This window comes from Protopterus annectens, chromosome 5.part0 (genome assembly GCF_019279795.1).
Source record: "Protopterus annectens isolate FY-2018-M chromosome 5.part0, PAN1.0, whole genome shotgun sequence".
In the NCBI taxonomy this organism is placed as follows: Eukaryota; Metazoa; Chordata; order Ceratodontiformes; family Protopteridae; genus Protopterus; species Protopterus annectens.
Genome location: NC_056735.1, coordinates 1,791,978,408 through 1,791,992,600, shown reverse-complemented (window position 1 = coordinate 1,791,992,600; position 14,193 = coordinate 1,791,978,408).

The window sequence follows — 14,193 nt, the reverse complement described above, 5'->3', positions numbered from 1 at the left end:
AAAATACAACACAAACTCATCTCCCCTACTCAGCACAGGTTCAGACCACACTTCAATACTACCACAGCACTACTTAGTTTCATAGATATAGTCAGCCAAAGCAGAAATGCTGCCAATTCAGTATCTACATTTTTCCTAGACTTATCAAAGGCTTTTGATACAGTCTGCCAACAAAATGTTCTGAACACAGTCTCAACATTGGAACTATAAAACTCTCCATTCTCTGGTTCCACAGTTGCCTAAATGAAAGGGAACAATCCATTAAATTGTCAGACTGAATATTCTTCTTTTGCTCATAAATGTAGTGGTTCTCAAAGGCCCAGTCTAGAACTCTAACTATTCAATCTGTTCTTCAATGACTTGCACACATCTTCCTCACTTGCCACAATTGTACAATACGTTGGTGACTCTATTGTCACCTGTATAGCAAAAACTCTAGAATCCTTACAAGAACAAACCCTGTTATCTTTCTCATCTGTTGAAAACTGACAAGAAAACTCCCAACTCTTCCTTAACTCCTCCAAAAAATTAAATTAATGTTATTTACCCCAAACAATATAACACCCAAGAAAGTATTTTCATCATAACTTCAAAAAAACATAGTAAAATTAGAAATGTTTTGATGGCATAGTGGGATAAAGCCCTAGCAATGGCCCAGTCAACCTGGGTTCAATAAGCAGCTTGGGCGATTGATGAAGTAGCAGGGAGGGATTGGTGTTCCCATCACAGATGGGAGGGCTTCCATGATGATGCTCCTTTAGTGGAGGAGAGTTACCTTCAAAAGTAGTTGATGAATGGAGAGGTGGGACAGGGAAGTGGGTAGGGCATATAAAAAAATCCCTCCAGGATAGAAATAGAGATGGCACCAGGTTGTCCTTAAGATCCACAACCTACCCTGCAGTATTGGCGTATGTCAGGGGTAGGAGATAAAGCTGGTAGATGTGAGGCAGTGGGGGCCATGCTAGTTACATGATGTCTCAAGGGAAAACAAAAAAAAAAATTAAACTGACAAGTTAATCATACTAAACTACTCAAAGTAATCATAGATGACCAAATAAAATTCAATCAGCATATATTATAGGCCATAGAAAAGACACACCAAAAATTAGAAAGTGTCTATAGAGCAAAGCCATTCCTCACTGGCACAGTCATAATAATTGTAGCTATAGTTAACATTCTCCCTAATCTACTACTTATCTTTATCAATCAAAACTTATATTTAAATTGTAAATTACAATATTGCTATAACAAAATAAAATTTGGTACAAATCTGTCAACCAAAACCCTAGTTTCTGGCTCTGAAGAAATTAGACTCGCTCAGACTTCCTCATACACTGACTCCCTCTTAGGTTCATAGGTAGATACTAGGCTATCTGTCCTAGGGTATTTATAAGCCTAGCCAGAGTGTATTTGGCTTCCGCCTCCCTATTAGATTAGCCTACTGTGCCTCTGTAAATTAGGTCACAGAAGGTACCCTTTTAAGATTAGTTTACTGTGCCTCTGTCTAGCAGGGACACAGAAGAGATCCCAGGGGTGAATTTGCGATTTCCTATCCACACGTCCAGATTTCGCTTGAAGAGGGTCAGCGAAGGGCTACGTCTAACATGAATTGGGATTCTATTCCAGAGTGAGGGGAACCTCTGGGAAATGAATCTGTCCCTCCAGCATGTCCTATTTATTTTTGTGCTGAGGTTTAGGTCCCTGGAGCGTGTAGCTCTAAGGGACTTGGATTTTTTGAGGTGGAGCATGTCCATTAATTCTGGGTTTGACATGGCTTTGTACGTCAGGCATAGATAGCCTCTGAGTAGGGGGTAAGCAACTGAGTAGAACTGGAGTTTCTTTAGTCGAGCTGCATAGGACATCTGTTTGTAGCCTATGATCCTCTTGGTGAGGTACTTTTGGGGTCTCGCCAGTTGCTGCAGGTGTCAGGTAAGGTACATCCCAAAAGGGGCATTGTATTCAAATATGGGCCTGATGATTGACGAGTAGAGGGGCAAAATGACCTCTCTTGATCTAGATGCGAACCCTTTCATGATAAGGTGGGCTATATAGAAGGTCTTTCTAACCACTTTGGCAACGTGATTATCAAAGGAGAGATTACTATCTACGTTGGTCCCCAAATCTCTAATTACTTCTTCCGTACTTAATGGATTACCACCTATGTGGTAATTTGTGGGCACCTTGTTTTTCCCAAAGGGGATGACTATGCACTTTTCAGCATTTAGCTTGAGGCCGTGGCTCTGCCACCAAGCATCTGTCTCTGTGAGACCCTTTTGGAGGATGCTTGTGTCAGCTGGAGATTCGATTATGGCCCCACAACCTACCCTGCAGTATTGGAGTATGTCAGGGGTAGGAGTTAACAATCCACAAACTACTGTATAAACCCAATTCATATCTAAGCCAGTTGAATCTAATTCACCTCTACTCCCCAAGTGCCTGTGAGCTTCTGATAAATCTATGCTTGTTATAACAAATCCAAGAATAGCTCAGGTGACTTGCCTAATCTAAAATATGGAACACAATCCCTGTCACCTTAAGACAGACTGACAATATAAAAGCTCTCAAAACAAATCTGAAACAACACTTCACTCATGCCTGGCTATGTTCCTGATTCTCTCCATGGTACAAAGTACATGGAACTTGATTGCAAACTTCAACCACTGTGTACTGGATCCTCCCTTCTTTTTGCTGAGAACTTAGATGAAGAATTAAAGCACAGCATTTTTGTCTTCAATGCTATACCATACTTTATTAGGCTACCATATATTGTTGATGCTAACTCCACATAAGTAAACTTTATCGCTTTACTCTATAATGATTTTTGTCAAGTATACCATGCTTTTTAGAGATTATATAGCTTAGAACCATGCAAGTATAAGTGAACTGTACATAGTGAGTTATACACATGTTGCTATTACTACATTGTCTTTACTACTGTATAACTATGATTATTGTAAAAAATCTTTTCATTATTTTTATTTTATTTTATATTATCTTTATTTTGTTTATCTTCTCCCTGGGCCTCCACTGAAAAGGGGCTAATGCAGCCCAGTCAAAACGTTCCAGTAAACAAACGCAATAAATAATTTAAATAAATGAACAGTATACATTTAGCAGCTATGTAAAGCAACACAGGTATTCAAGAAGTACTATGCTACATATATTACATATTGAAAGTCAGGTACATGTATTTATTTATTTATTTATCTTGCTTTGTTGATTGGAAAAGCCAACTTGGCAAAATCCATTTTCAGCAGAGGCCTAGGAAGGAAAGCACCAGCAGATACATTTAAGATTCTCTTGACAAAATATTGCATAGACATTTTTTTGAACAAAGACTGCACAAAGAAAAAATATTATTATTATTATATTATAATAATCATTATTATGTAATATTATTATTATATATTATTAATATTATATTAATTATAATTATACTTATACTATATATATAATATATATATATATATATCTAATATATATTTAATATGATATAATATATATAATTATATATATTATATATATTATATATACATATATATATATATATATATAATATTATATTATTATATTATTATATTATTATTATATTATTAATATATTATATTATATATTATATATTATATTATTAATATTATTAATATTATTATTATAATATTATTATTAGATTATTCTAGTGTGTTTGGGCAAGCTTTGCAAAAGCTTTCTTAGATATAGATAGGGTATATGTAGGGATAATTAGTTGTCTTCACTGCCATTTCTAAGAAAGTATGTTGCTTCCCTGAATTGTAAGCTGAGTAAGTGGCTGATAGTTGGAACTGATAGTTTAAAGGTGAAAGTGTTTAAAAGGAAGGCGGTCCTATCTTGTACTGGGTACACTGTGGTTTGGCTTTATTGGTTTGAATGTATCCACAAAGACTAAAAACGAAAAAGTCAAAAGTCATGGACATTCAGGTATATAGCTGAAACACTTGATGTCCTTAAGGGTCATTTGCATATATCTCATGGGCCTCTAGTGCAAGAGGTTTAAGGTATCACACAGTGAAATCTCTAGCTTGGCTAGATTTTTTCTTGTATATTTTGTAAAGCAGTCAATATTTGTCATAGGATCTAAGTTTGCTATTGAATGAAAGCCTTCTGATTCTTTTCTTTGTATTATTTTATGGAATGGAGTGACTGTTGCTAGTTTCAAGAGGTGTGGTATATTTTTGGTGGTGACTGTAGGATTAAATATGTCTGTAAGCAGCTGTCGATAAATTATATAGAAGTTACTATTGCTGTGAGATGTTATTTTATCCAGGTATTCTTTTACATGTGTTCAAATTATAACTCTGAAATGGAATTGCGGGCATTCTAAGCATTAATGTGACAGGGTATTAGGGTAGAAGAAGTAATATTATTATATTTGTTATGGAGTGGTTTAAGTGGATTACTTATTTGTGTTTGACGGCCTTGACTATTCTTTTGTTTTTTTGGAGATATTGAATGTTGTTTGGTTAGCTATTTTTATCTTAGCCCAGAATACTTTTTAGTTACCTTGTTGGGTCTACAGCTTTTGCTGCAGTTGTGCATATCCTAGCTGTTTTACATAAGTATTTATAGTAAACATGTTTGTTTGCATTCAGAGGATCTTTTCCATTTGTATCAGGCTTTGTCTGTTTTCAAATGTGTAGGCAATTTAAGGTGCCAACCATGAGACCTTGTTAGATATGAGACTCCTAGTAGTGAGGGGGTACAGTTTCTCTTTAACAGTCCTCATCTGCTCAGTGAATAAATTCAATACTATTCGAGCACAGTTACAGTTTTATAGGGGTGCCCATTTTACATTGCTTATTTCAGAAAGCAGAGCTTTTTCTGAATGCTGTGGGATGATTTTTGTGGTTAGATAAGTCGGTGGGTTTCTTTTGTTTTTTAGTTTTTAAGTTGAAATTTTGGAGTTGTGATCACTGAGGTTATTAGGTAGTATGTCTATACAAGAGCAGAGATGGAGAATGTTGCTAAAAATATTGTCTAGCACTGAGGGTTTATTGATGGGAGTGTGGAGTCTAGGATTGTTATTTACTAGATAAGTAAGATTTTTTAGAGAGGATACATGACATTATTTTGATTTTAGCTGTCCATGGTAGTCAAGGTTGTTGTCCCTGAGCATTATGTTTTTATGTCTAGTAATACTAATGTCACAGGTTCATAGATAAGCATTAGGCTTGCTGCTCTTGTGGGGAATTTTAAGCCTGTCCAATTTCTTTTTTGGTGTTTGAATTAACCTATCCCATTTGGTGTTAGACTGGCCCTACCCATGCTGTCATCAATAATTACATATTACTCATAGTGAGAATACTTGGGATCATACCATATATAATTTAAGGGGATCCATGCATGGGTTAAAGCATTTGGGAGCTGCTACTTTCCATCTTCTAGTACTTGCTCCAAAAGAGTAAGTATGGCAGGCGGAAGGATATCTAGAGCGTCTATGTAAAGTCTTGTATGTTCTGATATTGTAATCTGAATAAGTGACCAGTAGCAGCTACATGAATTTCTGGAACTATTTGTCTCTATTAGGATGCATTTTCATACTTTAGCCTTTATCTACACCATGGCTTCACAATCAGCTGTATAACAGTTGTCCACATGTTCATCCATTAAAACATGACTCTGGTTTCCAAAAAATCTATTTTTTTTTTTTATGATTTGTACATTCCTATATAACTTTGACTCATTTCAGTGCAAACTGAAAACATCACTTAAACTTTAACCATGCCAAGTCTGTTCTGTACAAATCAACCCTGTAAGAATGTAGTGCAGAATTATTGTTATTCAGCTGTTTAATTAAAATCTTGCTTACTTTGCATAATACCTGTGACTGGTAATGGTAATTCAAGGTGCATGTTTTTAAAGCATAATAATTTCAAGATTAAATGCAATCAATGTTTATCAGTTATATGTTGGATTATGATCAGGTCTGTGTTCATAACCAACTTGCAATGTGTTTGAGATGTAAATTATGATGTGCACATTGCGAATACATAAAGTACAATTGTGTAAGTTGAACTTAACATAACAGTAGATGTCTGAATGATCACTGCTACAGTAGCTTTAGCTATATGGGTTATATCCTGCCAAGGATATAACAGCCATCCAGCGTCCAAAGCTTCAGGCCACGTTTTGCTCCCCCAAACTGTCAAGCAACTCAAGCAGAGCTGACTAAAAGACAAGTTTGGGTGCAACGCTCTTCATATCTTTCCTGCCAGCAGAGAGACAAAGGCTGAGCCCTGAAAAGACAATGCTAAGAACAGCAGAAAATAAATGTCCACACCCTGCATAAAAAATACACTAAAAAAATAAGGGAAATGGAGGGAGGGAGTGGTTATTACAACAGTGTTCATTCAAACATCTGCTGTTATGGTAAGTTCAACTTACACAACTGTACAAATGCTATCATATTGTTTACTGATGCAGTAGCCTTATCTATATGAGTAGATTGCCACAACTAACTACATTTGATAGGTGGAAGGAGAACAGTCCAGGAGCCCATGGAGAATGGTCCTAGCAAAGCTTGATCTGGACCTAGAGCAGGAATCAAGTTTATAGTGCTTTGTAAAAGTATGTGTAGAGGTCCAAATAGCAGCTTCTGGAATACTTCTAGAATCCACCACTTTCCAAAAAGCCACAAATGAAGCCAAGGCCCTAATAAAGTGGGCCTTGACTCTGTCAGGAATAAACTGTTATGGGGAGTATAACAAAATATAATAGCATTAGAAAATCATTTGGAAATAGTCTGTTTTGACACAGGTTATCCCTTCTTCTTATGTTTAGAAGAAATGAGCAAGTGATCCAAAGATCTGAGAGATTTAGTTCTGCCAAGATAGTATCCAAGCTGACTGTGGACATCCAAGGTATGGAGTATCCTTTCTTCCTCAGTTTAGGTTCAGGAAAGGAAATGGGAAAATGGATCATTTGGCTTAAAGTAAATTTGGATACACTTTAGACATAAAAGAAGGATTAGTTATCAAGGAAATCCTGTGCCTGTGGAAAAAGAGACAGGGTTGAATCACCATAAGGACTTGTAACACATTTACCCTTTTTGCAAAGGTCAGAGCAACCAGAAAAACTGTTTTCTGTTTTATAAACCTCAAGTCAGCCAGATTATCTGACCCTGAAGAGTGGTCACCATTTGTCTTGGAGGTCTCGTATGCAAAACCCCTTTGAAGTACATTTTGACATGAGACTACATTGAAAAAGGGGGATCCATGGACAGACATTCTGAAATGGCTGATAAATGAACCTTGACAGAGGAATAAGAAAGACCATAGGATAGTAACTCACACAAATATTGAAAAAACAGGGAACAACTAGACTTGAATGGGTGCTGGTTATGTTGTGTGCACTAACTAGAAAACCTTTTGCATTTGTTCATATATAATTTTCTAGTAGCAAACTTTCTTGCCTACATTAGTACCTGTTGTACTTCCTCAGGAAACAGATGCCTAAAAGGAATTAAGACCCTGTCATCCAGGTAGTAATCGAAGATGATTGATGCCAGGGTGTATCAGGCACTCCTGTTCTTGTGTGAGTATATCAATTATGTGAAGAAGCTTGTAGTAATTGACAATGGTCATTTCCAAAAGAAGAGAGGACCATAGCTGTCTGGGCCAGAAGGGAATTACCACGATGATCTTGGAGGATTCCTTCTGAATATTAAGTACCCTGGATATTAGTGGAAAGGGTGGAAAAGCATACAGCAACATTACTGTCCAAGGAAAAGAAAATGCATCTGTCTTCCTTGCCTGCAGTCCTGGAACAGAATCTTGCCAGTTGATTTTAAAGAGAGGAGGCAACGAGCTTTGCTTGAGGAACTCCCCACAAATGGATCAAATCTTGGAAGACCCCCTGATCTAGTTTCTATACGTATGGGTCTGCAATGATCCCGCTCAGCTTGTCTGCCACACAGCTTCACTATTATGGAATGCAGGATATCTGTAGAAGGAGATTGTGCTGTGAAGATGTATTGGAAGCTAATATGGCTAGTTTGCAAAGGGGGTACAACCTGGTTCCCCCTTACTTGTTGATTTACCACATGACTTTGGTATTGTCTGTAACCACTTGAAGAAAACCCAGCGACCAAAGATGGTTCAGAGATTTGAGTGCCTTGAACAGGGCAAGCCTTTTTCCTTGATATTTATATGCTTGCATTTGTCCTTGGTGTCCCACATGCCCCTGTACCTTTATCCCTCCTGAAACTGTTCCTCAAGCAAAATCCAAAGCATCAGTTTTGACTGACTGCTTTGTAGCACAAAGTGGAAGGGCAGACATGGATTTAAGGATATCTGTTGTCCCCACCCAAAGATTTCTCTCTTGACAAACCGAAGCACTGGGATTTGGAAAGGGTGAGGTTGTTGATGCTGGGACAAAGAGGTTTCAGATACCACCGTATCTTTCTCATGTGGAGTCTTGCCAGAGGTATCATGAGAATTATATATGCCATGTGACCTAAAATCCTGAGATATTCATTCTCAGTGACTGAAATCTGAGTGAAAAACCTTAGAAACAGATCTAAATAAAGATGTATTTTTCCTGTGGAAAAAAAGCTGTTTGAACTGAGGTGTCTAGTTGACATCCCTGGAACACAATTTTGTGTGAGGGAGTCAAGAAAGACTTTTGAATGTTGTCTTGGAATCCCAGCTTGTGTAAGAGATCTCTCACCCAAGAGATAGATCCCTGGCACTTTGAAAAGGCACTGCAAAGACAAGCTGTTCATCTATTTATGGAAAATGTGGATGCCCTATAGCCTGTAACAAGCTATAACTGGAGCTAGATACTTTGTGAACACTCTTGGTACCATAGATAGTTCAATGGGTAAGTCAGAAAACTGGTAATGTGATCCAGACACACAAAAGATGCACAAAACCATGATAAACATCTTAAGTCTGGATGAATAGGGATGTGATGATAAACATCTTTTAAGTTTAGTGTTAACCAGGAAACTTTAAAGTGGAAGAAGAGGTAACAGGTTGTGAAGTGATATTATTTTGAATTTGGGCACTGTCACAAACAGGTTTAGGAAAGAAAGATCCAGAACTCATATCCAAACATTTTCTTTCTTTGGCACTTGGAACATCCTTAGATAGAAACCCTCCCCAACCTGGAAAGGAAGAACTGTTTATATCAATCCTTGGGACAGCATGTGATGACATGCAGGTGGAAACAAAAGAGTCTGATCTGGATGGTGAGGAATGGCCCCCTGGAATGGAGGAATTTCCTCCCACTGCAATCTGTAACCTTGATGAATGATTTTCATAACCCATTTTTCTGAATCAATATTTTGCCAAAGAAAAAAATGAAGATTCAAACTTTATGTTAGAAAAAAGGGGACAGGCTGAAAGGGGTTCACAAGGTCTCTCGAACAGTCATTCAAGACTTAATGGACTGTCCTTGGTTTTGGGATGTCTGAGACTACTCTTTTCTTAACAGAATCTGGGAGGATCTGAAAATGCAGCCATACAGACTTTCATACACAAGGACCAGTGGCCACAGCCCTGAAAAAAGTATTAATTGAACCATACATATAAGTTATTTAAAGCAGTTTTTTTCTCACAAGAAGAAACTGCAGATAAAACATTACTGCTACTTTCACAATATGTCTGAACTAACTTTAACATATGAGTCTGACAATTCAAAATTCTGAAAATCAAAGTTGCAAAAGTATGTGCTTCTTTCTCGTACCTATTTATAATTTTTCCATACTTATTAGAAAGAGAACATACACGTTATTTAAAGAAGTTTTTTCCTCACAAGAAGAAACTGCAGATAAAACATTCCTGCTGCTTTCACAATATGTCTGAACTAACTTTAACATACGAGTCTGACAATTCAAAATTCTGAAAATCAAAGTTGCCGAAGTATACACTTCTTTCTCGTACCTATTTATAACTTTCCCATACTTATCAGAAACAGAAGGATTGGAATTGACTAAGTACTTAGCAGCAGTGGGACCACCTAAAGCTATAGCTGCTGTCTCAGGTTTAGAAGTAGTGTCTAAAAACTTATCAGACTGAAGAACTTTATACAGTCTATTTGCCTTTTTAGGAGCAGCCGGCTGACTATCATGAAAACTGCAGGAAGTAACACACACATCCTCTAAGCACACAGAACAGGAGGAATGGGTGTGAGTTGTGAAAAATCCTTCTGTAACAACTCATCATGTTTTCTCAGGGACTAAGAAACTTCAGTGTTCTCCCACTGAAAACACTATCACATTCTAGAAATAGTCTCATAGAAAAAGAAACCTCCACAGGGAGAATCAGGCAATGAGCTCTCCTCTGAATCTCAATCAGAAATCTGAGGAAAATAATCAATATCTGCCCCTGTGTCTTCCTGTTCAGAATCTTGAATTTCTTCAGGAAAAGATGAGTCTCTATTTCTTTTACCAGAAACTACTTTACAAGAAGAATCAACAGCCTGAATTAAAACCTGAGCCAGACATAGAAAACTACTCCTATCCAAAGAAATGTGAGGAGGAGTAGATACATGCTTGATTTTCTGTTTCTTTTTGATGGGAAAATGGGACAAAATGTGTTACACAATTTATCCAGAGAAAAAAAGTTTTCAGTTACTTTACACTGTTTTTAAACTAACAGAAAATAAGAGTACTCTGTTTAAAAGTATGTTACAGTCTTAACAGTCCTTTGAAGCACAACACTCCGAGCTTTAAAATACTTTCCAGAAGAGAAAAGTAATAAAACATTAACAAAATTAACAAAATGGAATTTTAATCACAAAAGGAACTTATTTACTCAGCTAAAGAAAGCACAAGCTGACCATCAATCCTCAAAAGCTGCACAGGATTGTACTCTTCAGCAGCAGTAAAGTTCTGAAGGGCTTATATAGCTCCCATACTTGTCTTTTAGTCAGATCAGCTCAAGCACAGTTTGAGCATATGGAAGGCGCCTTGAAGCTTTGAAAGCTGGCCAGCTGTTATACTGTTTGCAAGATATAACCCATATAGCTAAGGCTACTGCATCAGTGTTCAGTATGATGAACATCAAAATAATCATGATCAGAGAGACATGACCATAATTCTTTGCAGTTTGTGGAGCTTTGATTTGCTCTTAGTGTACTCCTAGGAAGAGAAAAAAAGCAGGAGCACAAAGTGTTTTACAACCTTGGATGTTAGAACGCATTTGCCTCTGTCATACAGGCAGCCAATAGCTTTAAAAGCTGTCAGACACTTCAAACTGCACACTTTACTGATTTGTGTGGCAGTACAAGGTGTATTACAGCTTTTAAAAGTGTGATATCTTTGCTGACACACTTCTTTGGAGGCTGCTAAATGTGCTACAGCATGAGATCTTATCATAACAGCTTTGAAAGATGCTTAACTCAGATGATTATAATTGGATTGATGATAATAACCAGTACATTAATGTGTTTGAGAAATGGATTTAAGCAATTCACCTGGATAGTAAGTTTTTTGAATCCATTCCAGGAGCATTTTAACAATTATTTATGACCATTGACCCAATCGCAGCTCCTTCTAGTATATGGAGCAATAGCTGCCTTGATGTACTATGTGTAAGAGAAAAAAATGTGGAAGCACAGAGAAGTTTACAGATTTGAAAGTTTCAAGACTTCCTAAGTGGCAACTGTCCAGTGCAGTTCTGTTGGTCCTCCAAAGTTATAAAACTTAGACTCCATATAGCAACTAATCAACCTTTTACTCCACATGAATAGGCTATGCTTGATTTTGTCTGAATCCTAATTCAATTGATGGCCTTGAAAGTGCCTTGTTACGCTTCATCGATACCATTTTTTCTATTCAGAATTCTACCTTCCCTTGTATACATAGAAAGCTACAAGGCCAGAAATGCCCTTGGCTTACCACTGAAATCCAAAGTCTGGTGAAATAAAGGGACAAAGCTTGGTCTACCTGGTAAGAAAATGCATCTAATATCGTCCTACATGAAAACTACCTATCCTTAAGAAAACAACAATATTCACAAATTCAGCCAAAGCAATTTACCATAGAAACAAGAAAATGGCTGTTGCCAATAATCAAAAAATGTTTTGAAAATAATAAAACACCTAACAAGACTGTCTTTTGACTTAACCTCTCTGGTCAGTAATGTTCCTAATGACTAATACTAATGCATCAGATAATTAAAGAAACTATATCATCTCTTCCAAGAAATCATCACTAACACATTTCTTAACCACAGATTTATCAACAAACTCCTCAAAGTAACGCCTGCCAGATTTGCTTTACTTGCTGATATCCACACACATCATTGAAACCTTCCAAATTACCTAAACTGACTTCCCATTACTGAAAGGTCCACTTATCTTCTATATACCTTACTATATAAAATATTATAAATAAGAGCTACAACCCCCCCCTCCCCAAAAAAAAAAAAAAAGAAAATTTCCAGTCAGGAAACAATTCTATTCCATAAGTAATTTCCAGGAGAACTTTATAGCACACAACCTTCCCACAATTAAAATAGTGTGTGGTGAGACAGTCTGCTCACAAACAGGCACAAGTCTCTGGAATAAACTACCAGCTATAAGAAGGCGTTAGAATACTCTTACCAGGTTAAGTCTCTTTATGATTATCTCTTCAGTGAAGCTGATTGTAAATGTTTTAGTGCTGATGGATAAACTGTTTAAAAGGCTTAAAATTCTAAAAAGGCTCATGGTCCCTCATTTGTTTTCCTTTGCCATTTGACTCTTCCAAATCATGTGCTTTTTCTTAGTCTGTAGACCTGTAGCTGTATTCTTTATGTTTTACTCATTTCAATTTGAGTTTCTTTTATGGAAATTCAATTTTAAACATTTAAGAAGAAATTTCACTTAAACAAACAATATTGCAACCTGTGTAATCTGATACAACCTCATGAAAACCTTTAGTGTATTAGAAATGTGTAAGAACTATGTAACACTTTACTTTACTACCTTTTTTCCTTTACTTTTACTTTACTTTTTTTTTACTTTTTTCCCATTTAATCTCCAATTTGTGGTTCGGTCAGCTCCATTTGCCTCACTTATGCTTGGGCTAACTCCACTATCCTACCTTACCCCCATTCCCACCCAACCCCTATTTCCTGTAATTTATACTTCACTGACCACACCTCCTTGAACAATTACTCAATTACCCCTTAGTTCATATTAAGGTGCAACCAAATCTATCCTGTTACCCCATCCCTTTCTAAATCTCCACAAACAGCCATACAATGTACAAAATATATATAAAATGGTTAACATAAACTCAAACATCACTCCCACTCAAGCTCTAATGTACAACAAGAGAATAACTGGCAGCCATATTACTCTTCTAATAACCTTAATATCCCTTGCTCAAATCACTTCTTTCCAAAACAGATTTCATGCATCACTCCCACACTGTGTCACCTTTAACCCTTGTGCACCTAAACCACAATGTATTGACATTAACATTGCTTCTTTACTCATCAACACCACAACAATACATTACATGCATTGCTCCATTATTCAAGACCCCAACATTATAAAACCATCTGTAAAATGTAATAAACATATGCTTGTTATCACAAAAATTGCTCAAACCTAGTAAACAAACTAACACTAAGTGGTGATATACACCCAAACCCAGGCCCTATCACAAATCTAAACTCAGACATACACCTTACCAGGGACCACACACAACCAACAATCATTCCCCAAAGAAATAAAGATGATGTATTTTTCTTACACTTGAATATTAGAAGTATCACCAATAAAATCCATGACCTGCATGCTAACATCACTCTATATACACCTGATCTGTTAATGGTTACTGAAACCTGGTTGAAATCCCATATGACAAATGATGGAATTCTCCCCCCTGGATATAGCATTATTCATCAGGATAGAATAGAGAAAAAAGGTGGAGGCATAGCAATATTCTATAAAAAACAGATCTTTCTCTAACAGCTATTTGGTAAAGCTGAAACACTATGTTGCAAACTTACCATAAATTCAAAAAACATATTAACATAATTGGCATATATATTCCCCCAGGAGACAATGTATCTACCTTGAAAAGTATCCTAGATTGCATTTCTAATACATTACCCCAGGAAACAATTATATTAGGAGATCTTAACATTGATTGGACAAGTTGCAATGGCCAAAACACCACTAAATATATAAACCTTCATGGGTTTACCCAACTCATCCAAAATC